Source organism: Kogia breviceps, chromosome X (genome assembly GCF_026419965.1).
Source record: "Kogia breviceps isolate mKogBre1 chromosome X, mKogBre1 haplotype 1, whole genome shotgun sequence".
Taxonomy (NCBI): domain Eukaryota; kingdom Metazoa; phylum Chordata; class Mammalia; order Artiodactyla; family Physeteridae; genus Kogia; species Kogia breviceps.
The window spans coordinates 120202474-120215001 of NC_081330.1; the positions used below are offsets into that span (position 1 = coordinate 120202474).

At 44.9% G+C, this 12528-nt stretch overlaps 1 protein-coding gene and 1 pseudogene across 8 annotated transcripts in view; one reads left to right on the forward strand and one right to left on the reverse strand.

The window, feature by feature from the left end:
- Positions 1-12528, forward strand: part of RAI2 (retinoic acid induced 2) — a 404475-nt gene that overhangs the window by 229350 nt on the left and 162597 nt on the right. The gene's annotated exons all lie outside the window — the stretch shown is intronic.
- Positions 3203-4890, reverse strand: LOC131748680 (large ribosomal subunit protein uL18-like; annotated as a pseudogene).

Below are 12528 nucleotides of genomic sequence, written 5' to 3' on the forward strand. Positions count from 1 at the left end.
AACACAAGTTTATCAATGCAACAGCCTGAAAACGACAATGAAAGCCCTTCTTATACCATGATTCAGAAATATGCCAACTACTTAATTGGCAGTTAATCAATTTCATATTCTACCAGTCGATCTTAGGCCCCAGATAGCCACCCTTGATAACCATGCATGAAAGAAAATATGGTTCCACCATAGACTCATAGAAGGCTAAACCTGAAGGAGGTCTACAGATCGGCTGGTCCAACTCATACACAATTATTGAGATCCAGAAAATGGGGTGCCTTTTCCAGGGCAACACAGCTAGTTAGTGGCCAAGTGCCAGGGGCCAGGGCCCCGATCTCTGAACATCAGGGAAAGCATGGTACCCAGGCTGGCATCGTGTAGAAGTTCCAAACACAGATCACGGGGTCCTTACTGACCGTGTGAGTATGGCCAAGTTACTGAACTTCGCCAAGCCTCTGATTTCTCATCTGTAAAATGGGGGATAATTATGAAACTCACCAACCAGGGTTCATTATGGGAGTTCACTGAGTTGATGCACTTATAAAGTCCAGGTCTCTCAAGAATGAAACATTCTGGTCTGTCCCTTAAAGAAGTGGACTCTAAGCCGAGTGCAGAGGTTTGGTTAATTGTTTTCTAGTTTGAGGATGATCAAAGGTTGTCCAGGCTGGCACTGCCACCAGCCCTCTGGGGGAAGTAAGTGGCTGCTGGCCTCACCTGAGTACCTGTGAGGTTACTGCATACGCACCTCTCTTCCCTGAATACCAACAGATAACTCCTTGGCTTGTCCCTTCTGAGACATTTCCCTCCACCTGTGAATGATGGTTCAGCTCCTCCAGGCATAATGCACCTCGATCTGCTTCCTTCCCCCCTCGATTCTCCTTGTCACCCCTCAGAGTTGAGGGCTCTCTGTGGATGTGTGTAAGGGGCTGCGATGTCATCAGCTTTCTGCCTGCTCATGTCAGCAAGCCGCACGATGCACCCTTGGGGCAATAAAAGCCCACCTGCTCAGCTTTGGCACCTGGCACGTCAGAGCACCCTGGCGACCTCACATCCTGGGACAGCCTCCAGAGCTCAGCTGTAAATCAAGGGAGAGAACTGCTGGGGGCCCAAAACAGGAGCAGCTGAGAGGACAGCACAAGCGAACATTCCCATCCAGGTGTGTGGAACAGATCTTACACCAGGAATGGTACCAATTACTAGAGAGAGAGGGTTACATCTCCTTTGGGCTTTCTGAGGCCCTGGCAGGCGTTCACAAACAGCGTGCCAGGCATTCTCTTAAGCCCACAAGTGGGGTACAAAGATGAACAAAATGGCAACATCCCCGCTGTCTATGCGCTCTCAGTCTTCTGGGAGAAGCCAGACTCAGAAACAATGACGGCATAGCGTGCTCAGTATTGAATTTGCTGCACGAGTGCCAATAGCAAGGTATGCAGGGGACGCCGCTGTTGGAGGTGGAGGGAGGGGTGAGCAAGTCTTCATGGCAGAGGTGACGTTCTAAGTGGGTGCTCGACAACGACTGGGGGTTGGCTAAAGGGATAAGTGAAATTCAGGCCGAAGGAACAGCATGTGCAAAAGAGGACAGCGGTCTGAAAGAACCTAGAGTGTCTGGGAGGTGGTGGAAAAGGAGGGTAGAAGTTTGTCCTTTATTTCATAGGCATAGTGGAGCTACTGACGATTATTGAGCAGGGGAGTGATAAACAGTTTTGTATTTCGGAAGGATAAAGCTGCTCCCGGCGTGGAGGGTGAAGCAGAGAGGCCTGAACTAAATGCAGGGAGAGCACTCAGCCGGCTCTGGCTTCATCTAGGCTGGACGAGGTGGGATCTTCCTTGTGGCCAGGCCCCTCGGGGCAGCGGCTGGCAGAGTTCTATCTAGCAACAGCCTGACCAGACTTACCTTACACACGCTCCTTCCATATCCCCCAGACTCTTGAGTAGCAGTAAGCGGTCCATATACACTTGTTAAAGGAACGCACAAATGTGGGATGTCCTGTCCCCCAAGGATTCCCCATGATGTGGCTCAGCAACCTCGCGAGACCCCAGACTGTGCTTGGATCTTGACCTCCTGACGTGGAACACAGAAGGTTCAGTCTGCAACAGGGCGCACCGGAACTGGTGTTGCTCTGCTCCTGTCACTCTAGGTAACAAAAGGCTCATTACTTAGGAGGAGCGATGGGAACAGGCTATCAAGGTTGCTCATCATCCACAGATTTCGTACAGAGGTCAGCAGAAAGGGAGCAGAAAGCAGTCAGATGATTTAGACAGTCACTCCAAAATGCTACAGATACAGGGGTTTGCTGGCCTCCACACTTGTCTCTTACAGTGCCAGGGTCCATTCACAGCTGTTAGATCACCTTTGTGTCTTTTACATCCCGAGGGGTGCCCTCAGACAAAAACTCAAATGCAAGTTGGTTATTTGGAAGGAGGTCCCAGGAAACACTGGTTGGAAAGTGGAGGAGTGAAAAGAGAAGGAAAGGGAGCCACAGCTGCATGTGATAATAAGCAAGTGCCCATCATGGGCTCTTGGAGATCAACCCCAGCAGGGACCTCTTGGAGAGAGTGTTGAACACGTTCCAGAGTTATCCCACCAGTGGGATGAGGAAGCTGGGGTATTTCTCCGCCAACTCCCCATCTGTCATTGTTTGAGGGCTGCTCTCAGGGGGACTAACTCTCCAGCACTCGCGTCTTGCCCTGAGCGCCAGCTACATGTGTTCTCATCGATAGTTACAGATGTTTGCAGCAAGCAGCCTTGGGTGTGTAGAGGGAGGAGGAGGATGTGTGGAGGTGCCAAGAGGGTCTGTTACAGGTGCTTATAACCACAGGGAGGGCATCCAGGCTCACCCTCGGGAGATTCTTCAGTCCTGAGTTGAGAGAGGAAAGGGGGCATGCTAAACACTGAGGTTTAATGGAAATGCATTGAGTTTTCGTATGGGGTATTGAGGTGCATGTGTCAGGAGCCTGAATTTTTAAAAAGTTATCTTTGTGTCTCATTCAAAGTACAACTCACATTATCCCTTGGGCTTCAGCATCTTTTCTAGCTTGTAAGGGGGTGGGCAGTAGGGTAATACCATTACATGGCATGGCTGGGGGGTAGGCTTTAGTATCCCCATAATTAACTTCCTCCAAAGCCGCATTTTGGGGGGAGCTGCTTGGTCAATACGTTTATTACTGTCTTTATCTGAAAAATCTTCATAGAAAAGTGTGGTTTGGTTTACTAGCTCTCAGCAGCCCATTCCTGAGCTCTGAGGAAGCTTGCCGTCTTCTGAGCTACCTGATCTTTGTTCTGGGCAAGAGACTTTTTGGGATGGTTCCTCTTCTCCTTTTTAACTTCTTTCTTAGGCTTCTTATCACAGACCGCATTCTCTCATATAGCAGCATGAGCTTTCTTATACATCTCCTCCATCATGTCTGGAGTTTTGTTCTTTATGTATTAAGAAAATTGTTTCTTATAAGCATCTTCGTCTTCTTCAATTAGGTAATGCATATCATCTGCAACTTCTTTTTAACATCTTTATTGGAGTATAATTGCTCTACAATGGTGTGTTAGTTTCTCCTTTACAACAAAGTGAATCAGTTATACGTATACATATATCCCCATATCTCCTCCCTCTTGCGTCTCCCTCCCTCCCACCCTCCCCATCCCGCCCCTCTAGGTGGTCACAAAGCACCGAGCTGATCTCCCTGTGCTATGCAGCTGCTTCCCACTAGGTATCTATTTTACGTTTGGTAGTGTATATCTGTCCATGCCACTCTCTCACTTTGTCCCAGCTTACCCTTCCCCCTCCCCATGTCCTCAGGTCTATTCTCTAGTAGGTCTGAGTCTTTCTTCCCGTCCTGCCCCTAGGTTCTTCATGACCTTTTTTTTTTTTTTAGATTCGTATGTATGTGTTAGCATACGGTATTTGTTTTTCTCTTTCTGATTTAATTTCACTCTGTATGACAGACTCTAGGTCCATCCACCTCATTACAAATAACTCAATTTTGTTTCTTTTTAATGGCTGAGTAATATTCCATTGTATATATGTGCCACATCTTCTTTATCCATTCATCTGTCGATGGACACTTAGGTTGCTTCCATGTCCTGGCTATCGTAAATAGAGCTGCAATGAACATTGTGGTGCATGACTCTTTTTGAATTATGGTTTTCTCAGGGTATATGCCCAGTAGTGGGATTGCTGGGTCGTATGGTAGTTCTATTTGTAGTTTTTTAAGGAACCTCCATACTGTTCTCCATAGTGGCTGTATCCATTTCCATTCCCACCAACAGTGCAAGAGGGTTCCCATCTGCAACGTTTTGACCCAGGATGTGCTTCCAGTGTACTTCTGTGTTGAATGCCTTGTTTTCTGAATCATAACCAGGGAACCATTTGGTACTGGGAGGGATAGACAAGCCTCCATCCACAGCATCCTTCAGGGCCCCCAAAACTTTATTTCTAGTAGTAAATGTAGCAGGCCCCGTATCCACATAGCAGGTAAAGGCACCAGGTTGACCATCAATGCTTTCCACACTGTATTCATCGCTGGGTACGTCCACATGGCCTTCATAGATCTTGTCCATGCCAAACTGATTGAGAAGCCTTTGGGCCATCAGGGGACCAGCACAGTGTGCTGCAGCATAACTTGCCAGGCCAACCTTGACGCCATACTTCGGGAGTTCATGAGCATTAGCGCCCCAGACTGTCATATCCCCTTCTCTACGGGCATAAGCAGTCTGACAAATGATATCTCTGTTGGTTACATGAACTCAAATACAGGGTATTTGGGTGTATTGTGCTTATTTTTATCCTGGATTACCAAGCATTTCCCAGCATAATGATCAGTTTTACCCTCTTGTCTTCTTCTACATTGCACTTGGTATCTCTTGAAGTAGGTCTTATTCTTTACAACCTTAACAAACCCCATCCTGCGGAACAGAGACCCGTGTCCACAGCTTGTCACAGACCTGCAGCCTCCAAAGCCACTTTGAACAAACACTCAGGTACCATGGAGCAGCCAGATGACTGCTAGCCAATGCAGCCAGACGTGTCTCCTAGCCCACCTCCGACCCTATAGAACACAGTGCCATGCCACAGCCTAAGACATTCCAGAGCTGCCACTCCTCAGAAACTTTGGACCAGTGCTGGGCAAACCAGTGAGACTTAGAATCACCTGGGGCATGTGTTTAAAAGGCAGTTCCTGGGCTGTACTCCTGAGATGCTGATTCAGGAGGTCTGGAGTAGGACCCTAGTAGGAATCTACATTTTAGACCAGACTCCCAGGTGATTCAAAATAAGGTCCAGAATGTTCAAAGATCAGAGGCTATGAAACCTTGTCTACAAACTGGGCAACAAGAGAAGATATCAGTAGACCCTAGTTAAAAACATGGGGTTGGTGGGGGGGAATCCTGCAAGTTTAACACTCGCTTACCTTGGATGAATATTCCTACCTCCTAGCCGCGTGCTTGCTTCTTGGGGAAAAGGGACTTTGTGTGGTGGCTCCACACTCCTCCACACCCCTTCCAGATGAACATGCTACACCCGCGTCCGCTCTATTAAAAGACACTAAGCAAATGGAAAAGCTCTGTGTCAACCCTAGCTTAGAATTCAGGCCATTCCCAACCTCTGAAGAGGAGACAAGACACCTTCCTATGAATAATAAACTCTCTGGAGATCCTTAGTTCCACCCAGTAATTTTCAATGCTTGGGACAGGCACGAGCCACTGTCTCATATTTCCAGGCCTTTGCGGAGTCCTGCAGGCCCCCCCCAACCCCGCAAAATTTTTAATTGCCCGGGCATTACCATGGTTTTGCTGGACGTAAACTCTCAGGAAATGTGAGATGAGCTAGAGAAGAACTGCTTCTCAGTATATAAAAAAACAGGATCTCCTTAGTCCTATGCCATAAATTAGGCTGTTGGAAAGGAACATGGTAGCTCTTTTAAGTCACCAAGATATGCTTTGGAGCTGTACTTATGCAACAGGAGAAAGACAGCTACTTAATAAATCTCAGGTGGGGGCTTCCATTCAGCTTCTTCAGTCCACCGATTTGATTCTATTCATTCCATGTTGTCCATGATATGCTTGTACATTGACATTCACCATCTAGTATGAGCTCTTTACTTTTGCTTTCACTTTATTAATCTGCATCCATGAATTACCCACAGATACTCAGATCTCTAAATCACAGGGTGAATTAAGGTCATGGATTAAATTAGGAATAGGACGTTGAAGGTGAATCTCTTAGAGCAGCTCTTTGTAATAATTTGAGGGGCTCCCAGGCCCATATGAAAAGCCCACAAAAGCAGTAAACCCTCTTCCCAGAAAAATACACCTATAGACAACATTTTGCATATAATTGTGTAGACCCCTCAGGTTAAGAATCCACAACTCATACCCGGAAAAAAAATAATCCCTATGAGATGTAAGAGGCTAGGGTGGGAGGAAGGGGAGGGCCAGAATAATGAAGAAGAGCAAGTCCCAGGTGAGCAGCCCCTGTGTTAGTTGAAGTGGCATAACACTAGCTGCTGTAACAAACAGCTCTCCAAAGTTAAGCGTCTTGACACATAATGGTCCTGGCCAGCGACTGAGTGACTTTCCCATGGCAAGTGAGTGACTCAGGGACTCAGGCTTCTTCTACCTTGTACCTCTACCATCCCCCAGAGCCTCAGTCCTGTGCAAACAGCCAGCAGGAGGAGAGAAACCATGGTTAAGGTACATTGACTTCTTCAAAATCCCAGCCCAGAAGTTCTGCCTCTCACTTCCAGTCATATTTCATTGATGGGAACTGGTTACAGGGCCACATATGGACGGAAACGGGGCTGGAGAATGTATCCCCTCTCAGGGCAGCCATTTCCTAGCAACAACACCAGGGAAAGGGGAGCATGACCTTTTGGTAGGCAGAAAGCTATATCTCTTCCTAAGCATTGCATGCAAGTGAATTCGGGTTAAAATAAATGGCAAGGATGGCCTTGAGCGGGAAAAGAAGCCACCAAAAGACATTATGAAGCCCCAGGCATGTGTACAATAGGGCAGCTGTGGCTCCACCTTATTGGTAGCAAGTAAGTGAGATGGCAGATAAATTGCCTTCCAGTCTCAGAACTTTCTAGAACCAGATGGTCTAGCCCCTCCTTCTCTCTAGCTCTATCCTTCTTTCATCCTACTTGTGAACAAAAGTGCCAGTTCAGGAGCAATTTCCAATTTATAATGGATGCTTTGTACCCATTCATCTGAACCAGAATTTGGTTGGTTAATCGAAAAAAAAAAGATAGTTAAAACAGGGAATCATTGAAAAAATGGTATATACAAACTGTAGATATTTTATTTAACTTATAACATGTAAATATACATTCATTCACTAAACTTTTGTTGTATAGCCAAGTCATTTTCTTTGAATATAAATCTGCTGATAGGAGTTGCAGGCTTTCCTTCTCTCATGAAACTGTCCCTAAAATGCATTGTCTACGATTTCCAGTTTTGAAAGTGGAGCAAGAATGTAAGACATTTGTGAAACAAGCTCAGCGCATAATCCTCCCAATTTTTTAAATGATTTTCAATCTTCTACAGTTGTTTGGCACACACACAATTCAACAGTAATTTTTGTCTATTTTTAAATTGAAGTATAGTTGATTTATAATGTGTTAGTTTCTGGTGTACAGCAAAGTGATTCAGTTATATATATGTGTGTGTGTGTGTGTGTGTGTGTGTGTGTGTGTGTGTGTGTATTCCTTTTCATATTCTTTTCCATTATCATTTATTACCAGATATTGAATATAGTTCCCTGTGCTGTACAGTAGGGCCTTGTTTGTATCTGCTAATCACAAACTCCTAATTTGTCCCTCTCCCACCCCCTTTCCCCTTGGATAACCATAAGTTTGTTTTCTGTCTGTGAGTCTTTTTCTGTTTCATAGATAAGTTCATTTGTATCATATTTTAGATTCCACATGTAATAGATATCATATTGTATTTGTCTTTCTCTGTCTGATTTAGTATGATCATCTCTAGGTCCATCCGTGTTGCTGCAAATGACATTATTTCAATCTTTTTATGGCTGAGTAATATTCCATTGTGTATATACGTACCACATCTTCTTTATCCATTCGTCTGTTGATGGGCATTTAGGTTGCTTCCATGTCTTAGCTATTATAAATAGTGCTGCTATGAACATTGGGGTGCATGTATCTTTTCGAATTAGGGTTTTCTCCAGATATATGCCCAGGAATGGGATTGCTGTCAATAGATTATATGGCAGCTCCATTTTTAGTTTTTTAAGGAATCTTCATACTGTTCTCCATAGTGTCTACACCAATTTACATTCCCACCAACAGTGTAGGAGGGTTCCCTTTTCTCCACACACTCTCCAGCATTTAATATTGCGGACTTTTTAATGATTGCCATTCTGACTGGTGTGAAGTGATACCTCATTGTGGATTTGATTTGCGTTTCTCTAATAATTAGCGATGTTGAGCATCTTTTCATGTGCCTGTTGGCCATCTGTATGTCTTCTTTGGAGAAATGTCTATTTAGGTCATCTGCCTATTTTTTGATTGGGTTGTTTTTTTGGTTATTGAGTTGTATGAGCTGTCTATATATTTTGGAAGTTAAGCCCTTGTAGGTTGCATAGTTTGCAAATATTTTCTCCAATTCCATAGGTTATCTGTTCGTTTTGTTTATGGTTTCCTTTGCTGTGCAAAAGCTTATACGCTTGATTAGGTCCCATTTGTTTATTCTTGCTTTTATTTCTATAGCCGTGGGAGACTAACCTAAGAAAACATTGCTGTGATTTATGTCAGAGAATTCAACAGCATTTTTAGCTACCCGTTACTATTACATCTTTCCAAAATTTTCAACTTTGTTCCCATAGAAACGACTCCCTTTTGCATTCATATTTCATTAATTCACATGTTGTATAAATCACTAAATTTTAATAAAAAGAACAACTGGAACAATCATTATAAGCAGGTTTGCAAGCAAACACAATCAACTCTTAGTAAGTGTAGGACCCAGCTATTGGGAGCAGAAGTGTATGCTGTATTAGAGTGTGGCTGTGAGCATTCAGTGGGCCATGGACCTCAGTCTTTGTGTTTTGCAGAAGGACTAGGGCGCCTTGGCTTGTTTGGTGTGGTCACCAGCTTCCAAGATGACCCACAATGACCCTTGCCTTTTGGTATTCACACCCTCGTGTAGTCTTCTCCCACAGTGAACTCATGGTTGGTCTGTGTGACCGTTAGAAAATGGCAGAAGTGTCAGTTGTGTGACTACTGAGGGTAGGTCGCAAAGGGTGTTGGGACTTCTGCCTTGGTGCCTTAGATCCCTCACATTGGGAGGAGAGGCCATCATGCCAGCGGCATTGGCGTCACCTGGGAGCTTGCTGGAAGTGTAGCATCTCATGCCCCACCTCAGGCATCGTGGCCAATCTGCCTCGCTCTTGTTTGCTTTAATAAGGCAAATTCATCAAAACCCAATGAGGTTTTCACACTGCTTGAGGGTATAGATATGGCTCCAGGGGAAAAACATACATTTTCCTCTGATTGCGGTATACCTAGGACACATGGCTTCCCAAGAGGGTGAGTGGGCAGACTGCTGCCTCCTGTTATTTACATCCTGAGGCTCTCGGTGGGGTGGCAGTGAGACAAGCCCCTGTGAGCTGGAAGGCAGAATTTTTAAAGAGCAAACAGGAGACTGGAAAAGTCATTAATTATGTTATCACAAAAAATATTTGGTGCTTTTTCTTAACATTACAGCTACCATGCTGCTGGTAATGCCCTTTTATTTGTCCAGGGGGGTTTGCTCCCATTAGATTAGATTAAGTGTCTCATCTAAGGCACAATAACAGATTTGGCCCCATGCTTTAGCTGCTGGCTGTGGTTGACTGATACCCAAGCTTTTGACTCCCTGCTGAGTATCTAAGCGGTACAAGCTGCAGTCAATGCATTTAATCTACATAAAAAGAACACAAATTGCACATTAGCCTTTTTGAGTTCAGTAATCAGGTTCCCCCACACACACCTCTCTCCCTCCCCCCACCCCTGCTCTACTGGACAATTTGAGGCACGCTTGTGTCACAAAATTTTTTTTCTGAGTCAGGTAAAAAGAAAAGTCTTTTGCATTTTAATTGCACATGATCTGCTCATTGAATGACCCCTGTAATGTATATATTGTTCATAGTCTTTCTGCAGTCCTGCTGTGCAGCTGATAACATAATTCACAGGCGCACACCTTGGGCTCTGTGGGTAGTGGCTTGGCTTTTCCGTTCTTTCTGAGTTTGCGAAATTCTCTCGCTCGTCCTTCAGATTCAGGCTGCTGCAGCTGATGTCAGTCACTGTCTGCTTATGCAGGTGTAGCGAAAAGGCCACTCAGTGAGCCCCAGCCTTCTCCTTTGTTTACATTTAAAGATTGCCCTACCCTAGCCAGCCGGCTACACTGTTTGCAGACCAGCTGGCTGTTTGTGACGCAGCTTCCTCCAGTCCCTCCCTGGATCCTGCAATGAATTGGCTCAAACGAGAGCTGTGAAAAGAACCGCAAACACAGGTATCATGCTCTCACAGGCTAACTACAGAGGCAGTGACATACGAGACAATCAGTAAATATGAAGGGCATAATAAATAGGGAATGCAGAGATGGCTTTTTTTTTTGGTACATTAGATGGTTAGCTTTTGGGAAGTAGAGCCATGCTATCTTGTGATTTGGAAAATATTCTAAGCACTTAAGGCAAATCTGTGAGAAATCAAAGTTCAGTTTCTGCGAAATGTTTAGGTGTTTAATCATTTTATTTGCTTTGTAGTCACATTGAAGCTGTATTCCACACATTCTCCAGAAGGATAAATGACGGGGTTGAGTTGGATTATTTTGGCCCATCTCAGATTTTGCTTTAGTGGTTTTGCTCTCAGAAGGTATGAGGGGTAAGAGGTTAGATCCTGCTGCTCAGAGTATGGTCCGCGGCACATCTGCGTCGTCCTCACCTGTGAGGTTCTTAGAAGTGCAGAATCTCAGGATCTGCATGCCAACGACATCCCCAGGGGCTTGCACCCACAGTTTGAGAAGCACTGAATTAGACAATCGGGTCTCAACCCTGGCTGCACATTCAAGCCATCCGAAAACCTTTAAGAAAATACTGATGCCCGGACCCCAACCCCAGAGATTCTGATCTGATTGCTCTACAGTAGAACTAGGCACTGAGGGTCTTTACAACCTACTCACATGATCTAACATGCAGCCAAGGGCCAGAATCACAGGATTATGCAAAACCTTAGAGAAGCATTCAAAACAAACAGTTCTAAGCCTAAATCAGTGCCCCACAGACATTTCCAAAATCCCCCCGCCCAGGCTCCCTGGGAACCAGCAGGATTTGCAGTACAACTTAACTCAACAAGTATTTCTTCAGTGACTCTTCTGGGTACACCTTGCTACACCCCAGAGGTCCACTCAGACAAGCCAGAAGGCAAAAATCACCTTGTGAGCGAGGCAGAATTTTCTGTAGAGTCCCGTGCGCTGCGATACTGAGAGATCACCCCGTGCGTCTGCTGATGGCTCCATGGGACTCTGAGAAGGTGGGTTGTCATAGAGCTCCGAAACATGTCCCTTTGTAGAAGTTATAGGACACACCAGTCTAGGTTCCTCAGAACCAGTTTCAAAGAATCCCAATTTCATGGGAATGCATGATTTACTCTTTTGACATCTTTTCTAGCATATGTTTAGCAAACTTGCTGATTTTTTTTTTTTATTAGAAGAGAGGCGTGTGGCCCTTTGGAAAGGAATTTGGAATGGAATCAGAAGACCTGGGTTCGAATTCTTATTTCACCATGAAGCAGTTTGTTATAATGACTGAGATTCATGTTAAAATTCCTCCCCAATTATGAGTGACATTGTGTGCCTCAAATTTAGGTTAAGTAATAACCCAGATGTGAATCAAGGATGAACACCCCAGGGCTGGTCTGCGGGCATTCTAAGCAGAGGGGCCCTCGTCCAGAGGCTGTGACTATATCCATTTCCGCTATTGAGATCACCCGGGTTTTGCTAATGAGCATAGCAAATGTCACAAAGAGGTTTTCTTTGTGAAATGAATGACTTGTTAATTAGCATGATGAATGACCTCTCACTGGTGAAATCACATGAATTCAAGATATGTGGACCTGCCCATATATTTTAGCAATACTCTCTATTCTTGCATGAACCAGGTAGAAGAGCCTAGTGACAGCTACAGCTTGTACCCTTAGGGATGGCCCCCAAGAATTGAACCCTAAGTGGGCCCTTGCCCAACCATTGGTTAGGAGGATTTCTTATAGCCTGATGCTGGCTGTAACGAGAACATAATCCCTGTCATGCTGTGTTATGGTTGTTGTGTCTATTTTTGAGTAAACCTTTCATGCAAGGCAATAGAATATGGTTTGAGAATTGCTTTCTTCATAGCCTTGTCCTGAGGCTGCAGTGGAGTAGCTAGCTCTCATTCACTCAGACCTTTTCTGCGTTTACCATTAGCTACCAAAAATATTCTAATAGTTGAGAATGAACAAATAGGCATGAGTTAGCCGCAACCCAGTTGTGTGACCTTGTGTCTCACATCTAGC